The 23,574-nt window shown below is 37.3% G+C and overlaps 1 non-coding gene across 1 annotated transcript; it reads left to right on the top strand.

The window, feature by feature from the left end:
* The first annotated feature begins 271 nt into the window (after nucleotides 1-271).
* LOC112745790 (small nucleolar RNA R71) lies at nucleotides 272-379 on the top strand. Its single transcript, XR_003173701.1, has one exon. It is a non-coding gene; the product is annotated as a small nucleolar RNA R71 (small nucleolar RNA).
* The last annotated feature ends 23,195 nt before the right edge of the window (nucleotides 380-23,574 follow it).

Raw genomic sequence — 23,574 nt, 5'->3', positions numbered from 1 at the left:
TATTGACTTGCTGAGTCAATATTTTGTTCTGAGCCAATATGGCATTCAGAGTATCAACTTCAAGAACTCCCTTCTTCATAGGCGTCCCATTATTCACAGGATTCCTTTCAGAAGTGTACATGAACTGGTTATTTGCAACCATGTCAATGAGTTCTTGAGCTTCTGCAGGCGTTTTCTTTAGGTGAATGAATCCACCTGCAGAAGTGTCCAATGACATCTTAGATAACTCAGACAGACCATCATAGAATATATCCAGGATGGTCCATTCTGAAAGCATGTAAGAAGGACACTTTTTGGTTAGTCCTTTGTATCTCTCCCAAGCTTCATAGAGGGATTCACCTTCTTTTTGTCTGAAGATTTGAACATCCACTCTAAGCTTGCTCAGCTTTTGAGGAGGAAAGAACTTGGCTAGGAAAGCCTTGACCAGCTTATCCCAAGAGTTCAGGCTATCCTTAGGTTGAGAGTCCAACCATATTCTAGCTCTGTCTCTTACAGCAAATGGGAAAAGCATGAGCCTGTAGACTTTAGGATCTACTCCGTTAGTCTTAACAGTATCACAGATCTGCAAGAATTCAGTTAAGAACTGAAAAGGATCTTCAGATGGAAGTCCATGAAACTTGCAGTTCTACTGCATCAGAGAAACTAGCTGAGGTTTCAGCTCAAAGTTGTTTGCTCCAATGGCAGGAATGGAGATGCTTCTTCCATGTAAATTGGAATTAGGTGCAGTAAAGTCACCAAGCATTCTCCTTGCATTGTTGTTGGGTTCGGCTGCCATCTCCTTTACTTGTTCGAAATTTTCAATCAAGTTGTCTCTGGATTGTTGTAATTTAGCTTCTCTTAATTTCCTCTTCAGAGTCCTTTCAGGTTCTGGATCAGCTTCAACAAGAATGCCTTTTTCTCTGTCCCTGCTCATAAGAAAGAGAAGAGAAAAAGAAAAGAAGAGGAATCCTCTATGTCACAGTAAAGAGGTTCCTTATTGTTAGTAGAAAGGAAGAAGAGAAAAATCTGAACTCAGAAAGAGAGAGAGAGGGTTCGGATTTTTGGTGGGTGAGGGAGAGATGTTAGTAGATGAATAAATAAATAGAATAAGATGAGAGAGGGAAAATTTCGAAAATAATTTTTGAAAAAGAGTTAGTGATTTTTGAAAATAGTTTTTGAAAAAGGTTAGTAATTTTCGAAAATTTTTAAAATCAAAGATTAAAATAATTAAATAAAAAAGAAATTTTGAAAAAGGGGGGAGATATTTTTGAAAATTAGAGAGAGAGAGTTAGTTAGGTAGTTTTGAAAAAGTTAAGAAATAAACAAAAAGTTAGTTAGTTAGTTGAAACAAATTTGAAAATCAATTTTGAAAAGATAAGAAGATAGGAGGTTAGAAAAGATATTTTTGAAAAGAATAAGATAAGAAGATATTTTTGAAAAGATATGATAAAAATTAGTTTTTGAAAAAGATTTAATTTTTAAAATCACAATTAATGACTTGATTCACAAGAAATCACAATATATGATTCTAGAACTTAAAGTTTGAATCTTTCTTAACAAGTAAGTAACAAACTTGAAATTTTTGAATCAAAACATTAATTGTTATTGTTATTTTCGAAAATTTGATATAAAAATAAGAAAAAGATTTTTGAAAAATATTTTTATAATTTTCGAAAATAACTAAGAAATTTGAAAAAGATTTGATTTTTGAAAAAGATTTGGAAAAATATAAGATTTTCAAATTGAAAATTTGATTTGACTCATAAGAAACAACTTGATTTTAAAATTTTTTTGAAAAAGTCAATCCAAATTTTCGAATTTGATGAGAGAAAAGGGAAAAAATTTTTTTTTTTTATTTTTGAATTTTTATGATGAGAGAGAAAAATTAAAAACATCATTTTCATGTTTTTCTCTTTTATTTTTGAATCAAAACAAGGAATGCATGCAAGAACACTATGAATGTCAAGATGAACACCAAGAACACTTTGAAGATCATGATGAACATCAAGAACATATTTTTGAAAAATTTTTAATGCAAAGAAAACATGCAAGACACCAAACTTAGAATTCTTTAATGCTTAGACACTAAGAATTCCAGAATGCATATGAAAAATAAGAAAACACACAAAACATGCAAATGCAAAGATCAAACAAGAAGACTTACCAAGAACAACTTGAAGATCATGAAGAACACTATGAATGCATGAGAATTTTCGAAAAATGCAAGATGCACATGCAATTGACACCAAACTTATATCATGACTCAAGACTCAAACAAGAAACAGAAAAATATTTTTGATTTTTATGATTTTCTGATTTTTTGGATTTTTTGAAAAATTAATTGAAAAAGAAAAATAAGGATTCCAAAATTTTTAATATGAATTCCAGGAATCTTGCATTCTTAGTATAAAGCTTCAGTCCAGGAATTAGACATGGCTCACTAGCCAGCCAAGCTTTCAATGAAAGCTCCGGTCCAAAACACTAGACATGGCCAATGGCCAGCCAAGCTTCAGAAAGATATCAGAATATACTGCTCATTACTTATCAAATATGTAACTTGCCTTCATGAAACACTAGAATTCATTCTCAAAAATTTTGAAGCCATAGAATAATTTATTTTTGAAAACATTATTTTTATTATATTTTTTTTTTGAAAACAGGTGAGAAAATTTTGAAATATTTTTGAAAAATTTTTGAAAAGAAAACAAAAAGAAAATTACCTAATCTGAGCAACAACATGAACCGTCAGTTGTCCAAACTCGAACAATCCCCGGCAACGGCGCCAAAAACTTGGTGCTGTTGCCGGATCAAACTTGGCACTGATGTTACCGGACCAAAAGCTTGCCAAAAACTCAAACAATCCCCGGCAACGGCGCCAAAAACTTGGTGCGCAGAAATTGTGATTACACTTTAATTATGTAAAATTTATCGCTCTTTCTTTCCCTGGTAATGGCGCCAAAAAACATGATGCCAATACCATGGTTCACAACTTCGCACAACTAACCAGCAAGTGCACTGGGTCGTCCAAGTAATACCTTACGTGAGTAAGGGTCGAATCCCACGGAGATTGTTGGTATGAAGCAAGCTATGGTCACCTTGTAAATCTCAGTCAGGCGAATATAAAATAATAATGGAGTTTTCGAAAGTGATTAATAAAATAGGGATAGAAATACTTATGTAAATCACTGGTGAGAATTTCAGATAAGCGAATAGAGATGCTTTCATTCCTCTGAACCTCTGCTTTCCTGCTATCTTCATCCAATCAGTCTTACTCCTTTCCATGGCCGGCTTTATGTGATACATCACCATTGTCAATGGCTACTTTCGGTCTTCTCTCGGGAAAATGATCCAAATGCCCTGTCACGGCACGGCTAATCGTCTGGAGGCATCACCCTTGTCAATGGTTTCATCTTATCCTCTCAGTGAAAATGGTCAACGCACCCTGTCACGGCACGGCTATTCATCTGTCGGTTCTCGATCATGCTGGAATAGGATTTACTATCCTTTTGCGTCTGTCACTACGCCCGGCAATCGCGAGTTTGAAGCTCGTCACAGTCATTCAATCATTGAATCCTACTCGGAATACCACAGACAAGGTTTAGACCTTCCGGATTCTCTTGAATGCCGCCATCATTCTAGCTTACACCATGAAGATTCTGATTAAGAGATCTAAGAGATACTCATTCAGTCGAAGGTAGAACGGAAGTGGTTGTCAGGCACGCGTTCATAGGGAATGATGATGATTGTCACGTTCATCACATTCAGGTTGAAGAGCGAATGAATATCTTGGAAGCGAAATAAGATGAATTGAATAGAAAACAGTAGTACTTGCATTAATCTTTGAGGAACAGCAGAGCTCCACACCTTAATCTATGGAGTGCAGAAACTCTACCGTTAAAAATACATAAGTGAAAGGTCCAGGCATGGTCGAATGGCCAGCCCCCTAAAACGTGATCACAGGATCAGAATACAATCCAGGATCCAGGATGTCTAATACAATAGTAAAATGTCCTATTTATAATAAACTAGCTACTAGGGTTTACAAAAGTAAGTAATTGATGCATAAATCCACTTCCGGGGCCCACTTGGTGTGTGCTTGGGCTGAGCTTTAACTTTCCACATGCAGAGGCCATTTGTGGAGTTGAACGCCAGGTTTTGATCCATTTCTGGCGTTCAACTCTGGTTTTTTATCATTTTCTGGCGCTGGACGCCAGAATTGGGTAGAGAACTGGCGTTGAACGCCAGTTTGCGTCATCTAAACTTGGACAAAGTATGAACTATTATATATTTCTGGAAAGCCCTGGATGTCTACTTTCCAACGCAATTGGAAGCGCGCCATTTCGAGTTCTGTAGCTCCAAAAAATCCACTTTGAGTGCAGGGAGGTCAGAATCCAACAGCATCAGCAGTCCTTCTTCAACCTCTGAATCTGATTTTTGCTCAAGTCCCTCAATTTCAGCCAGAAAATACCTGAAATCACAGAAAAACACACAAACTCATAGTAAAGTCCAGAAATGTGAATTTAACATAAAAACTAATGAAAACATCCCTAAAAGTAACTAGATACTACTAAAAACATACTAAAAACAATGTCAAAAAGCGTATAAATTATCCGCTCATCAAACATACATGAAAACACTTACTACTATGCAATCTATCCTATCTAATAAAAAAAACCTATTAGTGTTAAGAAAAAGCAGTTACCTCTGGAAGTCAGGTACTGACCGACCTCCCCACACTTAAAGCTTGGCACCGTCCTTGGTGCCATCAGTCAGGAACAAAGGGGGGGCTGGTAACAGCATTTCCACAGTCAGGGTCTTCATGGCTCCTAGTGCTAGTAGGTGAAGTGGAGTCCGGAGTGTCTGGTTCTTCTTTAGGTGGGTGGTTGCCAACAATCAGCTCATTGAGGTATGTAAATCGGCGCTTGTTACGGCGCTTCATTTGCTTTGCCTGCCGGTCTAGCCGGTCCAACCTCTGAAGGAGCAACTGATTTGTTGAGGGTGCTTGTGATGTGAAAGGGGAAGGAATATCTCCGACCGGGTTTGCAATCCGGCTGGTAGTGGCTACTGGGGGTCTGATGTACTTCCCGTTGGGGATATACTGATCATCCCATGGAATCATGGCCTTGGTGTCCCCAGCTCTGTAGGAGACTTCGGCTGCTGAGACTAGATCTGAAACCAAGGTGAAAAAGGGTAGGTTGCCGTAATCTGTACATGTCCCATGGCATGCCGGAGGTGTCTCGGTAAGTTGAGAGGCTGATCTGTGAGGATACACTAGAGGAGAACAGCCATGTCTGCAGTGAATGAGGACTCGTGAGTGCTCGAAAAGACGTAGTGGGACATAATCTGGGCCCACACTCGAGCCTCCAAGGTAAGTTCTAAAGCTAATATGCCCTTAGGTCGGGATCGATGGTATCCATAGGTCCATCTGTTGCCAGGTTATGCTATAACTCTGAGGACGGTGTCCCAGTCGAATTGGTATGTCTGGCACTTGACAGAGGCTTCTTGGTATGCGTCCAATCCTTCTGGAGTAGGGGAGAGATCTAAAGCTCGTTGAATGGCCCCTTGGATAAAGGGACTTGCTTCTCACGGACATAGACATACTGTAGGGCTGGCATGTGAAAATTGGAGTAGAATTTAACTACCCAAGAGATTGACCTGCCGTGGCTGCCTTCGTAAGAATCCCCATTGTTTGCGCTCGATCCGAGGCTCTACAAAATCAACAATGTGGGAAGGGAGGATGAGTAGGTGCTCATTGTTGTAGTTCCTCTCAGCTAGGATGGGGAACATCTGCTCACAGTAGCGGTTAGTGAACCGCGCAGTGTCCCTTGCTGGAAAGGCCTTTTCGGTTTCATTGACTTTGATGATCCTCTTGACCCGCTTTGTTGATGGATTGACTGCTGTTGAGGGTGGTCCCACAGCTAGCGCTCTTTTTGTTCCTCTCCTTGCCGGTGGTTTGGGAGCAGCTTTCTCTTTACCCTTCTTGGTAGCCATCCTGAAAAGGAAAAAGGAAAGTAACATGTAAAGCCAAGAGTTATAGCAAGGAGGAGGACAGTACAAGTGATAATCAATGCCAAGGTAAAGAAGAATCTCGTAAACACATGGTCGCGCTTCCATGTAATTAGGACATCAATGAAAATATAGCATGATAAATTAAGCCAATTAGATGCGAGATGTTTATCAGCATGTCAGTAAAGGTATGAGTAGCATAGATCAAGCATTAAGAGCTTAATTTGATTATCCAATGTAACAAACTAACAATCACATTTGTGTTGACAATTAAATTTAATTAATAAAAATTGGGAATGATTTTGTGAAAAACAGGCAGTAGAGTAAAAGAATAGAATAAATAAGAATTCATAGTGCCATATGAACTTTTCACGAACACTTGGTATGCATGTAAAATATGTTAGGGAAAGTATGAAATCCAACATGCATGCCACCCAAAAATTAATAGTAATTGTCAAATCATTCTTTAATATATCCACAAGCAAAATATAGAAGAAAACAATCACCCAATTAAATACGAAACACCAAGTAAAAGAATGCATGGAAGAAGAAAGAAAAGAAAATTATAGATAATGAAATAAAAATAAAAATAAAGAAGAAGGAAATATAAATTAAAGTAAAAATAAAAAGGTTAAAAGGGGAAAAGAAGAAAGGAACTTGGATGAAGAAGAAGAATAAGGGAGGAAGAAAGTAGTAGAAAGTAAGAAAGAAATAAAGAAGAAAGAAGGAAGAAGAAAGAAGAAAGAATGATAGTGAAAAGATAATTAGGATTTGGGGAGGGAGAGGTTGAAACCAGGCGCTGAGGTGTTTTAGTAGTGCGTCGCATGCGACGCATACGCGTGCTTCACGCGTACGCGTGGGGCACGCTATTTTCGATCGACGCGTACGCGTCCGGGACGCATACGCATGACATGGGTTGGGCAAATGGCGCAAAGGCAGCCTCGCACACGCACAACTCTCTGTCTAATACGCACATGGGTAAAAAATTTTAAACGACGCGTGCACGTCAGGGACGCGCACGCGAGGATAGCCTGGATGGGAAAACGATGCGTACGCGTTAAGGATGCGTACGCGTGATAAGACTTGTGCTCCCAGCACAGTTCCAGCCCCACACCATCATAACTCTCTGTCCATACACCTGTTTACACCGATTTGCAGGGTCACACGTACGCGTGAGTGACGCATACGCGTGGAGGGCTGATCTTGCAAGCGACGCGTACGCGTTGGGGACGCGCACGTATGGGTGTGTTTGTGCCTAAAGCACATCTCCAGCCCTGCTCCCGCGCAACTCTCTATTCAATTCTCCAATGTCTCGTACGCACATATGGCGCATACGCGTCAGCGATGCTTGCGCGTCGTGTGCCCCCCCCCCCCCTTTTTTTTATGCAATATGCATAATGCAAAATGCAGATGCTGATGCAGACATTATGAATGACCACTAAGAAAAAATAGAATGAAAAAAAAAACTAAGAATAAAGAAAAACAAAATAAAACTAAGAGTGAAAAAGAACGATCATACCATAGTGGGTTGTCTCCCACCTAGCACTTTTAGTTAAAGTCCTTAAGTTGGACATTTGGTGAGTTCCTTGTCAGGGCGGCTTATGCTTGAACTCTTCCAGGAATCTCCACCAATGTTTGCAATTCCAATAACCTCCAGAGTCCCAAACTAGGCACATAAAGCCTTCGAGCACGTTAAAGCAAGTGACAAAGCTCCAGGGGTGTTGATTATCATAATGAATTCCAGGATCCCAAACCTTACTGTTGTACCCGTCTTTGCTCTGATCCACATTGTTCCAATCGGGTGTTATGCAATCTGAATTCCCACTAAGATACCCAAATAGATACCCAAACATCTTCTGAGACCCATTCAGTCGAGTTCTATACCAATCCTTATACTTCAATTTGGAGCGTGGAACATTGTTGAACCTTGCATGCCAACTCTTGTCACTAACCATCTCCCTCTTACTCTTAAAGCCACAAAGAGCTCTAAGCTGACCATCTGTTTCAAGCAAACCATATTCAAGTGGGAAAGTAAAGATAAAGGCTAAGGATTTTACCCACTTGAAGTTTGTATTGGACGGTAATGGCCTTGGGAGAGGTGTTTCTAGCGGTCTTTCAAGCTCCACTCCCTTGTACTCTTCTGTGAATTCTTCCACCTTCTTGCAAACCTCTTCAATTGCAACCACGTCTTGATCAAAGTCTTCTACTTCTCCATCACTCAAGTCATAAGTTGGGGTTGAGAAAAGTCTACCTCCACATCATCTTCATATTCACTTGGGGAAGGTTCTTCAAGCTTAAGGAGTTCAATTGCGGATGCAAGTTCATCACTAGGAGAGCTTGATTCATGATCATCATTGCCAAGGGAATTTGCTTCTTGATCTGTTCCGTCTAATTCTTCATAAGGTATATGCCTTGGAGGTTGTGCACTATCCTCCTTAGCATCAATCTCAAACTTCTTTGCGAAATTCTCTACAATTCTCGATTTCCATGGAGGTTCAGCATCGCCTAGATCTTCAACTACTTCCACCTCTTCTCTGGCAAGCGTAGCTTCTTTCAGTTGTTCTAATACAAAATCATGCCTCTCACTGTCTACTGGAGTTTCTGGTGCCTCCCTCCTATTATGTTCTTTATTCGATTCTCCACATAAAGCCATGGGGATTCCTTGATTGTCCAAATGTTAGGAAGCTAGCCAGTTTATCGCTTGCTCCGGTTGATGAAGAGTTGCATGAAATTGATCCATTGAATCCTTGAGACGATCCTTTGATTCTTGTTGCGCTCGAATTGCATGATTAGGATCATATGGCTCTTGGATGCATGGATATGGACATGGTGTATAAGGAGGTGGTGGTTCCTGGGAGTAGCTGGGTTGGAAGTGGGGTGACTCTATGTATGGTTCATATGGCTCATAGGGTGGTTGGTATGGTGGATAAGGATTAGGGTCATATGGGGGTGTTTGGTGGTAAGGTGCTTGTGAGTATGGTGGTTCAGAGTTATGTTGAGGAGGTGGTTCATAAGGATATGGTGGGGCTTGTTGGTAACTACAAGGGGATTCACCATAGCTATCGTTTTGGTACGCACCTCAGAATGACTCTTGACCATAGTAATTTGGTGGAGGTTGGTTGTCACGAAAGGGTCCACCATAACTATGGTCTTAGTATGCATCATAGGATGGTGCTTGGTTATAGTGCATTGGAGGGGGTTGTTGCCAAGAGGGTTGATCAAATCCTGGTGGCTCCTCCCATCTTTGATTGTTCCAACCTTGATGTCTGTTCTCATTATAGCTCCCATTCCTTACAACAACATTGGAACTAAATTCATAGTGACAGGGGTGAGAATTCATAGTAGCTAATAAAAAAAATTAAAAACAAAAACAAATAAACAAGCAAAAGCAAATATTTACAATAACCAATAATAAGGCACACGTTTGCAACTCCCCGGAAACGGCACCAAAAATTGACGTGGCGGAAATTGGCCGATTAAGAAATTAATATAAGGGATACATTGCAAGTACAGTTCTTAACCAGCCAAAATCCGCTTATCAATTTAGAAGGGTTGTCACAAAATTAGAATAAAAATACTAGGAGTATGAATCCCAGGTTGTCTCCCAACGAGTTGACAAAAGAGTGCTATCTTATTAATCAGGAGGTTTCCGAGAATTTTTAAGAGTTGAAAAACAGAAAAATAAATAATTGAGAATTTGTATAATCAAATAAAAGCCTTGACCGGTGGTATGATTAATCGGAAGTTCTATCCTTGTTGGATTTTCTCCAGTGTAGTATCAAGAGGTTGTTGTTTTCACTTAGTTAACCCTTACTAAATAAAGGAAATTCAAGTGATTGAGCTAACTCTTATTCGCAAGTCCTAATCCTCTCCCTTGGGAAGAACTAGCGTTAGTAAATAGAGAATTAGCCAACAACTTCCAATTTAACTAATCACTTGAGCATTCCAACTCAAGGGTCTCCTCTTAATCAACCCCCAAGTCAAGTTAGGAGTCTACTCTGTCAACATGAATACCATCTTCGTTGTTTTATAAGAGAAGTAAAAAGGAAACATAGTAATTAAAAACAATTGGAAGCAATTAAACAATAATAAAATTTAATTGGAAAAATACTTCATGCATTAATAAATTCTAAAAACAATCCAATTGTAACTCTGAACAGAAATTAAGGATATGGAAGAGTGAGGGAATAAGGAAACAAACTAGAATAGCAACTTCAACGGAGGTAATGACTCTTCCCAATATCCCAAGCAAAAGCATAAACTAGAAATCTATGAATGTAAAAGAAAACCTAGAGGAAGAAGTGATTTCTCTCTCTCTAAGATTTAAAACTAAAACTAAAAACTATGCTAATGAGAATGTGTGTTGAGTCTCTGTTTGTCCCCTGTCTCTAGTCTGTGTTTCTGGGTCCAAACTCGGCCCGAAATCGCCTCCAGCGTTTTCTGCAATTTCTGCAGGTCGCGCATGTCACGCGTACGCGTCAGTCATGCGTACGCGTCACTGGTCATCTTCGCGTGTCACGCGTACACGTCAGGTACGCGCACACATCTCCGTGCAAACTCCAATCTACGTGTACGCGTCAGGTACGCGCACGCGTGAGGCATGCGTGCGCGTCGATGCTCGCTGGTTGTCTCCTTAGTTTCTTGTGTTCCTTCTATTTTTGCAAGCTTCCTCTCCATCCTCTAAGCTGTTCATGCCCTATAAAGCCTGAAACACTTAACACACGGATCACGGCATCGAATGGTACAAAGGGGAATTAAAATATACAAATTAAAGGCTTAGGAAGCAAGTTTTCAATCATAGAACAAAACTAGGAAGGAATTGTAAAATCATGCAAATCATATGAATAAGTGAGTAGAGAGTTGATAAAAACCACTAAAATTAGCACAGGATAAACCATAAAATAATGGTTTATCAATACTCTAATCCTTGGCCGTTCACCCCTTTAATAGAGGACTGAAGCTTTCTAGACTTGAAACTTACTTCAGCACTTGTTGGTCTTCTTCTCCCAATATCAGATGCAGCAGCGGCTTTCTCAGAGGAGAGATAGGGTAGATGCAGTGACATGTAATCATACCTTTAATCTTCTCTTTCAACCTTTTTCTTCTTGTTTCTTGAATATGAGCCTGTATTTTTGCTTTGGCTCCAAGTTTTGTTTTTGAACGTTGATTTACAACAGAGCACCTTCAATTTTACTTGCTTCATTTTCCAAATCGGTGCTTTTATCCCAGTTGATTTTTTCGACGCTCCTTGATGAAGCACAAATGAAAAAATTTTCTTTTTGTGATTTTCTTTTTTGATGTGATTTCTCTTTTTTTGCAATAGCGTCTTTGACCTTCTTTTCTTATTTGAAATTAGAAGCTTTCTTTTTATTCTTCACTTTTTTCTAACTTTAAAGTTTTTCTTTCTTTCTTCTTGTTTCAGAAAGCTCAAGTGATATGACATGAAAAAAGAGAGAAAAGGGAGTTTCGTTTGATGGGTGAGGTGTGGTGTGTTTCAAATTGAAATGAAATTGAATTACCTAGTTAGTAACTAAGTAGAGTGAATGAATTTCGGTGTGGTCTACCGATTGAGCTTGTAATGATCTTGGGCTAGATTTCTTATTTTTCTTTCATATGGTTCAGCAACTTGATGGATCAAAGTTTGTTCAAGCTGAACTTGATATTGGGCCAAAGTGTGTGCGCGTGTGTGGCCGGTTTCAATTCAATTAATTCCTGCACGCTAAACAAAATCAATCACACAAACAATTGAATAATAATCCAATAATATTTAGTCATCATCTTAATCATAGTTTAGTTCTTTAAATTCAATATAATAATTTTAATTAAACATATTTGTTATTAGAGATATTTTTGTAAATTCAAAAACAAATTCAATGTAAAAAAGTAATAATATTTAATTAGGTTTATATTTAATTTTTAGTTATTAATAGTTTAATTTGAATGATTAAGGGTAATTTTGACATATTATATAATATGATCAAAAAATTTTAATTCAACCAAACAAAATTTATTCATTCCTAAAATTATTACATAATATTCCAAAGCATTAAATTTTATAACAAATCATAAGAATCTTTTATACCAAGTAATCTCATTTCTAGACATTATATTCCCAGGAATGATATTCTTGATAATAAAAACTAATCCTTGAATAACCTTTAATATTTTTTATCATCATTTGGTCAATATAAATACTAAATTATTTTTTAATAAATAAATTTTACTAATTTATATATACAAATTCTAAAAAACATGAATATAAATTGTATTAATTTATGTGTATAAAACTCTAATAAATATAGATATAAATTATATATTTTTGTATATAAAATATCTATAAATATGAATATAAATTATTACTAACTAAATACTGATGAAAATAATATTTATTGGTGATGTATCATTGCTTCTAAACACAAGCAGAATCTGTCAGCCAAAAACTAAAGCAAAAAACTACAACATTGCTCCTACACAATTACTGCAACGAAATGGAGTGAGGATTCTCATATAATTAAGTTCAGTTATAATTGGTAAAACAAACTCTAAAACTAATTAATAATAACCATCCACGTACGTAACAAAGACAAAACAAATTCTGTTACTACTTTACTAGATATAGTTTGTCGTAGGTCCAACAAAAACATGCAATATAAAAAGACAACATAGAAGAAATCAAAGAACAAGAGTTGTGTAATGATTTAGTATTATATAGAAGGCATCGCCCCTTATAATCCCTTTAATTTTCTATTACCTTTTCTTATTTCTTTTTCAGAAAAGGTTATAATCTAATTAATCTAAAGATCCCTCTTAGCTTATACATTTGCGTTATGGATTCAAAATCGCCAAGACAATCTCTTTTAGATTATTTGAGGCAAAAAGATTATCAACCGCTTTTAGATGATGATTCAAGGCATAGACATCATCAACAAAAGCGCCATAATTGGATATCATGTAAAAGGGTTGGATTTCTTGCTAGAAAAGCTGGTTGGAAATTTGTGGGATTGTGTAAGAAAGGGTGGTATAAGATACGAATGAAATTCCACTTTTAGAAAAATTTGTGGGATTTGTGAAATTCCATAATAATAGCTAGTATTTTCATCTTGTTTTTGTTAGCTATCTTTTTATACCGTTGAATGCTATAAACTTCTATGGTATTTGAAGCTTATTTAATTATATTTAAGTTTTAGCCACATTACCTTACAGGTGAAGATCTCATTATAACACTTCAGTGTTAGCAACAGTCAAATTATGGACGAACGAAGATTGACGTTTTGTAAATTTAAAAACCAATTTGGCCATTTCTAAATATTAAGCATTATTTTAATTAGCATTAAAAATTTGAAAGACCAAACTGAACATTATTTCAATTGAAACGTAACTCTCACTACTTATATATGTTTATTCCTAATATTTTCCTTCAAACTACGATTTGGTCTCTAAACAACTCTCATACTGTATCTTAACATTTCAAATGATGCTGCTGCTGGGGGATTTATCAATATGTTTGCGATCTTTTTATAACTGGTAATGAACATATGAAACAAGTTATTATTCTTCATCTTGTTTCTAACAAACTGAACGTCAACTTGAAAATATTTTAGTCTTATCATATAAAATAGGATTTTCAGTAACACAATGCTTAAATTGTCACAAAAAAATTATAGGATTTTCAATAACACGTTGTTTCTAATTGCTTTTGGTACTTTATTTTAACCGTATCTAAAATTTCTTAAGTTATTATAAGAATTCAATTAAACAGGGGCATAACTATAAGAATTCCGAATACTTGAATTGATAATTAAATAAAAATCGCATAAAGGAAAAATAACGCAATTATTGAAAAAAAAATGATAATTAGATACTCAAAAATTTTGACATAAGATTAATTAATCTTTAAAAAAATATTAATTAGATCATTTGTAATAGTAAACAGTAAATATATAGGTCTTTTTGTCATCAATAGATAGTGTGAAATGAAACCGAATTGTCTATGTATTTTGTTATTATCTTTTGAATTTTCGTATAATATTTATCAACTATTTTCTATTTATCACGAATCTTAGTAAAATAGATGAAGTTTTGCTCCAAAGTATTACCTATATAATAATCTTTTAAAATTAGACACATTACAATAATTAAAGTTACATATAAACACTACACTTAAATTTTAAGTGATAAATTGATACGTGAAGTATTAAATTAATATTTTTTTAAGAACTAATTAATCCAAAATTAAAATTTTTAGAGACCTAATTATTATTTTATTATTTAAAAAAAAGGAAAGATAGTGACAAACGCAATTTATCATTTCTTGGTTTCTATCTATCTCTACATAAATCTTCTTTCTTCTTAATAGGAGGGTACTTGATGTTTTTTACACTTGACATGTGTTATATCCAATTCTTTCAAATAAAAAATAATATAATTATACTAGAAAATTAATTTTTATAACTAATATTATTAGTCAATTTTTTAAAATTATTTTATTTATTTTAAATTCTATATTCTATATTCTAAATCATAAATACTTAACGTTAAATCTTAAATTATAAATATAAATTTTAAAATTAATTAATTAAAAATTAATTTTTTATACTTTTTTAAAATAATATTTGTAGTCTCTGTGTATCTTGTTTCCATGGTTTACTTGGTTATTTTGTCCTATCTATAGAAACAAGCTCAAACCTCAATATTTAAAAAAAAAAAAGAAACATTTATAATATTCATCATACTTTTAGAGATATATATGTTAGCTATGAAAAGTAAACTACTTTAATAGTGAGCAAATTAATGTAAGCCGCCAATTTCATCTTAATTAGTTTCGAGCATATATTTGTAGAAGAAAAATAAATTTCACGATACTTTTATTTTTTATTTAATCCAAAATATTAATTTTTAAAAAGCTGAAAAGTCAATGGTTCCTAAATTTTTTGGCAGAAATTTTAAAAGAAATATTATAATAAATAAATAAAAGGACAAAAAGGTAAAATATGTTGTATCATTGTATGAGCACACAATGCATATAATATTAGCTCATTAATTTGTTTACTAATATTTTTTTTGCTTTTAGGCCAATGATGAGATTTAATTTTTGCCTTCATCTTTGGAGATATATATAATTCCATAATTTATCTTTATTTTTAGCGTTATTATTTGGCACAAAAAATCTAAACATAAACAGGATAGTCTAGATACCAAAAAGAAAAGAGTAAAATATATTTTTTGTTTCTAATGTTTATAATTTTTTAAAAAATATTTTTAATATTTAATTCATTCAATTTTATTTTTAATGTTTTTGATTTGTTTAATTTTGTTCTTAATATTTTTTATTTATGTCAAAACTATTCTTAGAAATTTTTAATTTTATCTCCAATATTTTACATGAAATTAACGTCTAAGAATAATTTTGACTCAAATTAAAAATATTAAGGATAAAATTAAATATAACTAAATATTAGAGATATTTTTGAATAAAATTGTAAACGTTAAGAACAAATTAAAAAACATACTTTATTCAAAAGAAAAAAAAACATGATAGCTTGAAAAATTGATCGTATAAAACTACATGTATCCTTATGAGCGACAAAAACAAACAAAAATTAAAAAATTATAGAAAGTTTGTAATACACAATAAAAATAATAAAGTAATGTTATTGATTTATAAATATCAGAGTAAGTTAGTAAAATAATTTTTTCTTTTGATAATACAAAAGCATACATTGTGTATATCTTCATTGAGGCTAATTTTTATTGTCAATTTTTAATTTTGACTAATAAATTTAATCGAAAAATTTCTTAAAACTCCTTGTATGATAGATCATTATATGAAAAAATTAATTATTTGTGTATGTAGAAGTAAAAAAAAAATTGTATATTAAAAAAATTTTTTTTCTTATTTTAAACTTTAATTTTATCTACTTATATAAAAAAAAGACTAGAGTGAATAGAAGAAGTGGAACTATATATATATACATATATATATATATATATATATATATATATATATATATATATATATATATATATATATTTTGAGGGGGCCAAAATTTCTAAAAATACTAAATCTGAATAGAGAAAAAAAAAAAAAAAAGACTAGACGGAATGAGAGAAGTGGTTCTTGAACTAGTGGATTATTAGCATGAGATTTCAACCAACTAAGCTACTATACTCTCTCATGTGAATCTAGTCATTTTTTTATAAAAAGTTTGAGGAGTCATAATAACCTTCCATTATTCAAAAACTCAAATTAAAGCGCTCATGATGTGTAATTGATGGCAGGACGAGAGAGTGAGAGAGCGGGGTGGGAAAACACCGGGCGGGGTAGAACTAGGCAATCACTACAACTAGGTAAGGATCCAAGGGTTTGGAATCGCGAACAGTATCTTCGTTTGGAACAGGAATCCTTCACTATCTTTGTGGACCGATTACCCAGTGATATCTCAAAGCACGAATTGTTTGAGTTGTTTGGATGGACGGGGAGAATCAATGACATCTACCTCTCAAGGAAAACGAAGAATGGTATTGTTTATCTGTTTGCGTTCATAAGGTATACAACGAAAGGAGGGGCTTTGAAAGCAATTACGGACATGAACCACATGCGTTTAAGGGGAAAGGAAATCTTTGTGGGGGAGGCTAAATATAGAAGAGACATATCAAAGCAACAGAAGGTGAGGGACGTCGAAGCACCGCCGAGGAGAGCGATTGATAGCGTAGCCGGAAGAGGAGACGATCATGGTAAGATTGAGCAAAATCTGGATGAAAGGAGGAGTGCAAATGAAGATGAGGGTAATTGCGGTAGTAGTTCCGATCACTCCGGGGATCGCTTGATAAAAATGAAATCGATGGACACTATTCTTGATGCCCACGGGAATGGTGGGATGAAGGAAGTGGAAGTCTCAGTGATACCGGATAATTTGGTTTGGCTGCAGAAGAGTCTCATAGGGAGTGCCACAACAGCTATTGACTATCGTTTGTTGAGAGAAATAGCAAGTACAGAGTGGCCTAACGTAGTTAAAGTGTGTGATATGGGGGCGTACAAAGCCATGTTGATCTTTGATAGTGCTACTAGTTTGGAAAAGGCACTTGGTGCTGGTCTGGACAGTCTACTGCAATTCTTTGTTAGTGTGAGCCGATGGGAGGAGCATGTGCGCTGCGATAAGAGAAGAGTGTGGCTTGAGTGCATCGGACTTCCGCTACAAGTTTGGTCGAAAGATACGTTCTATAAGCTTGGAAGGCTGTGGGGTGATGTGGTGTGTTGTGATGAGGATACAATTTCTTGTTCGTCATTTGGCGCTGGACGAGTCCTGATAGATACGTGCAGCTTTGATGTCATTCATGAATGGGTTCGTGTTATGGCTGGAACGATGGGTTATGATATCTTGGTCACAGAAAAGGGAAGCAATGCATCTCGGGTAGCAGGGCAGGTGATGAAAGATGGCTCGGCGGGAACCCGTGGTTTTTCAATAGGAGCTGGTCATTCAGCTGGGGACAATTTAAGACATGCTGATGGTTATCAGAGTCACCTGCAGCGGCTGGGGTGGGATGCAGGGGCGGAATTGCTGGCTTTGGCGGTTAGGGAGGACGATCAGCAGAGGGGTAGAGTCGTCATTCTCCCAGAGGATTTGAATGAGTGGAATAACGGATTTTTAGCTTCTAAAACGGTAACAGCAGTAAGTAAGGAATTTAATTCCAATGAGAAATTTGCTGATCCTACGGGATTCCCGGCTATCAGTGAGGAGATTGAATCAGAACAGACTATATCCTGGGATTATGATAGAGGTTATATAAGGGATGGGGCTGGTTTATTGAGTAAGGCTGAAAGGGGCTTGGAAGGCATCAAGCCCAATAATCATAATCATAAAACTAGCTCTGAGGCCCACTTTACACATACAAAAGCCAAGGCTGTGCGCTTGGGCCATCACCAAAAAGCCCAAAACCCAACTCCTCATGCTGTACCGGGTGGGGACTGGGTCAGAGGTAGGCTGGCGGTGATGGGTTCAATGGAGCGGGCAGAGGGTTACGCGGGTGGGGAACCGAGCTGGGGGTTTGGCCAGGTCAAAGATGGCACTGGCATCACCATCGACGGGAGCATGCCGGCGGGATTGAAGAAGCTCTCGATGACCAAGGGGGTGGGAGGGAGGGGGTGCCAGGCCGCGGATGGCAATGGTGGACAACCCCGAGCGATGACCCCTGGAGACGATGTTGATGGGGACCACGCGCCGCTGGTGACGATGATTAACATCGATAAAGGGAGGGGGAGCCACGGAGTGGAGATTGACGACGGCCAGGCAGCGTCGTGGAAACCTGCAATGGGCATTGGTAGGGAGGAGGCAGCGCGGGTGCAGATGGGAAATGGGGATGAGCCTGGGTTTGCTGGGACGAGACAAGTCCTGGGTAGAAGAGTCGTAGGGGGGGCTCTCGCTGGTGGGAGGACTGAGGGAAGTGCAATGCGGGACCGAACAGGGATGCTCGTGGTTTGGTCTAGAGAGAGCTCTGCCTCGGGTCTTGGTGAGTACGGTGATTTTGTTGATCGCCTTAACACAGGACAATGCGATGAGGCTGGGTCCGAAGCAGTTGAGGCTCACGAAGTAGTGGCAGAGTCTGAGTTAGAGGAGGATGACAAAGTGGAGGGTTCAAATGGCGTGGAGTTTAACAGTTGTGATGCTGGGAGTGAAGCGATCTCAGAAACGCCAAACAAAAGAGCTAAGGAAATGTGCGAAAACAGGAAGGCATGGGAGCTTGCTGTGGAGTCTGGAGCAGTGCAGTATGATGAGGAGGATGACATAATGGCGATACTGCAAGAACAAAATGAAGCAATTGCTAAGAAGAAAAAACTAGCGAAGCAGAAGGAAAAAGCAAGGAGAAGTCGCCCGAAAAATCGAAAAAAGGTGTGTATAAATGTGTTAAAATGAATTTTAGCTCTTGGAATATTAGGGGGTTGGCGGGAGTAGGAAAATTCAGTATGGTAAAGAACTTTAGGCGGAAATTTAATCTGAGTATGCTAGGCTTGTTAGAGACAAAGAAAGCAGCTTTGACTAAGTTTGAAGTAGCCCAACTTTGGGGAAATGATGCAGTTAAGTGGGAGTTTGTAGGAGCGGAAGGGGCGTCGGGAGGTATGCTGTTGATGTGGGATGAAGCAATGTTTAAGATGCATAACTGTTATAAAGGGGATAGATACTTATGTGTGGATGGTGTGTTGTTGAATAATAACTTCCATTGTGCTTTCTGCCTAGTATATGGTGCACATGTGAGGGAGGAGAAGCTATTGGTATGGGAAGAGCTGAGCTTTTTAGCCGGGTTATGTCAAGTACCGGTATGCTATCTGGGGGACTTCAATGAGGTTACTCAGGTGGAAGAGAGGAAAGGGGTTGTTTCGTTGTCGGCATCTGCAATAGAGTTTAACTCATGGATTCAGGATATGGAGTTAGTCGACCTTGCACTGACTGATCGAATGTTCACTTGGTTCAGGGGCCAGTCTTGCAGTCGCATTGACAGGGTGCTGGTCAGTCTGGAGTGGTTAGAAGAATTTCCGGATACGAGGTTGAGAGGAGGACCTCGAGGTTTATCAGACCACTGTCCTCTGATTGTGGATGTGACACGGATGAGGCGGGGGCCAAGACCGTTTCGGAGCCTGGATTCTTGGTTTGCTCACGAAGGTTTCCGGCGAATGGTAAAGGAGGAGTGGAGGAACTTGGGGGATGCTTTATTTATGGATAAGTTGAAAGGGTTGACAGTCCCACTTGGGAAATGGCACAAGGAGAATTTTGGAAACATGGATATGAAGATTAAACAGTTTGAAGAAGAGATCAAGATAGTCGATGACTTGGTGAGCAACGGAGTGTATGATGAGACTATGGAAGCTAGAAGAAAGGCACTTGTAAGCTCATGCAAGAAGTGGTATATTCGAAGGGAACTTCATTGGAAGCAGATGTCCCGATCCAGGCATGCTAAGGAGATGGATAAAAATACTCGATACTTTCACAACTTAGCCTCAGCTCGGAGGAGGAACAATCGTATTGATGCTTTAATGATCAATGGAAGATTAGTGCGGAATCAAGCCAGGATCAAGATTGCTATACGGGATTTCTATAAAGCCTTGTACCATCAGGAGACATCGCCTATTATAGGGTTCCGGGATGGACTGGTAGAGCAGATAAGTGCGGAAGAGGCAATAGAGCTAGAGATGATGCCATCCGTGGAAGAAATCAAGGAAGCGGTGTGGGATTGTGAGGCAACCAAGGCACCAGGGAGCGATGGGTATAATTTGAACTTCATTAAGAAGTGTTGGGATGATATCGGTAGGGAGTTCACTGAGGCAGTAATGGGATTTTTTCAGTCTGCGGTGCTACCTAAGGATTCAAATGTCACTTGGGTGGCGCTAGCGCCGAAGATTGTTGGGGCCAAAGAAATTAAAGATCTCCGGCCGATTAGTATGGTGGGTTGTGTGTACAAGGTTATTTCTAAGGTGCTGGTTCGGAGGATGCGGAAGGTTATGCCAAAGCTAGTTGGGGAGACTCAGAGTGCTTTTGTGAAGGGTAGGAAAATACATGATGGGGCGCTGATTGCCTGCGAAACTGTGCAGTGGCTGAAGGTAAAGAAAAAGAGCTCAGTGATTATCAAATTAGACTTTCAAAAGGCTTATGATAGGGTCAAGTGGAATTTTGTGGATGTTGTTTTGCACAAGATGGGATTTGGCTGTAGGTGGAGGGCTTGGATAAAGGAATGTGTTTGCTCTGCATCCATGTCGATTCTAATAAATGGCTCACCCTCTAAGCCGTTCAAAATGGAGAGGGGCCTAAGACAAGGAGACCCGCTGTCCCCATTTTTGTTTGTGCTGGTTGTGGATGTTCTTCATAGAATGATCAGGGAGGCTGTGAGGAACGAGCGCATTACTCCGCTTTTGGTTGGGCGGGACAACATTGAGTTATCACACTTGCAGTTTGCAGATGATACAATCCTGTTCTGTCCTACTGAGGAGGAGACTATCCGGAACTACCAACGGTTGTTGCGTTGCTTTGAGTTGATGTCTGGGTTGAGCATCAACTTTGAAAAGTCCAGTTTGATTCCGGTTAATTGTGAGCGGAGTTGGACACGGGAAATGTGTCATATATTGGGGTGCAAGGAGGCTTCTTTACCAGTCAGGTACCTGGGTATTTCTCTGGGAGCAAACCCGAAGCTCGTCAGGACATGGAAACCTGTGATTGATAAAGTGGAAGAAAAGCTGAGCCTGTGGAAAGCAAAGTCCCTCAATAAGGCGGGTAAGCTGGTCCTTATTAAATCGGTTCTCAATAGTCTGCCGGTCTACTATCTCAGTCTATATAAGATGCCCAAGGGAGTGGCGGAGAAGCTGATCTCACTACAAAGACGATTCTTATGGAGTAAAGAGGATGGGGTGTATGGGATGCCGCTAGTTAAATGGGATATAGTAATGGCTCCAAAAAAGGCAGGCGGATTGGGAGTTGGTGATGCAGTGGTTCGGAATACCGCCTTACTCTTTAAGTGGTGGTGGAGATTTTCAAAGGAGGACTGTCCTCTATGGAAGAAAGTTGTTTGTTCCTGCAATAACATGAATCCTTCTGAGATGCTGAGTGGACAGCCAATACCTACAAGAGGGGGTCCGTGGAAGGAGATATGTCAATTACAAATCAGTGAGCCACAAGTGAGGGAAAAGATGATCAGTGGCTTGTCCATGGAGGTCGGAAATGGCGGGTTAATCCGTTTCTGGGAGGATAACTGGCTACCTAGTGGTCCATTGAAAGATGTGTTTCCAAGACTGTTCTCGGTCTCAAACCTTAAAGGATCTGTTATAGGGAATTGTGGGTTCTGGGATGGGTTAGAGTGGGTCTGGAGTCTTCAATGGAGGAGAGAGTTATTCCAATGGGAGTTAGAGCTAGTAAACCAGCTTCAAGAGAGGTTACAAACAGTAAGGCTAACAAATGATAGAGAGGATAGTGTGGTCTGGAAATTTGATAAATCTGGCATTTTTTCCACTAACTCTTTTGTGCAGGTGCTGCAAGCAGAGGTTCTCCCGGAGGACATCACAACCTTTAGTTTCACTAGTGCTATTTGGAGAGGATTTGTACCTCCGAGGATCGAGCTGTTTGTTTGGTTTGTGCTGGTCGGCAGGGTGAATACCAAGGATAGACTACGTAGATTAGGCGCTATAGCACAACATGATAATTTGTGTGTGTTATGCCGTAAGTCTGAGGAGACTGCGTTTCATTTGTTTATTGGGTGTGAGCTCACTTGGCAGGTGTGGAGTGCTTGGCTGTTCGCTCTTGGGAGGATTTGGACAATACCAGGTTCTTTGAAAGAGCACCTTCAAAGTTGGACAAATGGGTCAGTGCGAAAGGATGAGAGGAAGCGGTGGTTCATTGGATTCTGTGCTGTTATATGGACAATTTGGCTAGAAAGGAATTGTAGAATTTTCAACACCAAAACATCTTGTGTGGAAGAAATTCTGAACAGATCTTTCGAATTCGCTGATGAATGGCTTGGTGATGAACCCTTTGGTTGTTGATGGCAATGCCGAAAATGACTAGGGGTTGTCATGTAAGTTGAGTAGTATGGTGTTAGTTCCTAGTTCATGTGTTGTACTGGTTTGCTTTAATGCTCCACCTTGTGTGTTGAGCTCTTTACTTCAAAAAAAAAAAAAAAACCTTCCATTATTCATGAAAAACTCTACCTTTTTGTATATATATATATATATAGTACTGATCTTGTTCTTCAAGAAAAGGTTCAATCCTAGTTACTGAAACTTTATGTCATGCATCTCCATGAGTTCAAAACTCTGTTAAATGGATCACCGTCCACCTCTCCAAATGAAAATCTTGTCATCATGTGCTTTGAATAACTTTATAGAGGGGCAGAGTTTAAGTGAGGTAAATCTTTATCTCTTATTTTTATTGTATAATAATTTTTAGTTTTAAACATTAAAAAGTGAATTTTTGTTGGTTACATATTAAAATTAAAAAATTAAATTAAATTAAATAAAAAAGTTATCTAACAGAAATAATAAAAATTAAAAAAATTATCTAACAAAATAAAAAAATAAAAAATAAGAATAAAAATATCATCTATTAAAACAAAAGATAAAAATTATCATTATAAAAATACACTACTTTAAATCTTTATTCATGCAATACTCTCTCTATTCAACTCATAACACTTTACCTTTGAATTCAAATATAAAAAATTAGGTATTTTTTATTTATTTAATTTAATATTATTTTATATTTTACTGTTAATTTAATTTAATTTTTTATATGATAAAAAAATTAGAATATTCAATAAGTATTGATATTATTATATTTATATAAATTGATAAAAAATTCAATAAATATTATAAATTTTAATATTTATCTTTTTAACTTATTTTTTATATATTTTATAGGATATGTATTTAAAATTTTTATACAAAATAATTATGAAAAATTAAAGAATTAATGTATTTTTCAAGAGAAAGACTAATGCTTAAGAAGGAGAACATATCACTTATATAATATCAACACCTATAGATAGTTCTTCTACTTCAATAAATCACGAAAAAAGTAAGATACAATTTTCAAAGGTTTAAAGAGTTGCATCTGA

Source organism: Arachis hypogaea, chromosome 14, assembly GCF_003086295.3.
Source record: "Arachis hypogaea cultivar Tifrunner chromosome 14, arahy.Tifrunner.gnm2.J5K5, whole genome shotgun sequence".
In the NCBI taxonomy this organism is placed as follows: domain Eukaryota; kingdom Viridiplantae; phylum Streptophyta; class Magnoliopsida; order Fabales; family Fabaceae; genus Arachis; species Arachis hypogaea.
The sequence above is the reverse complement of the archived record's forward strand: the minus strand, read 5'-3'. Positions and strand labels throughout refer to the sequence as shown.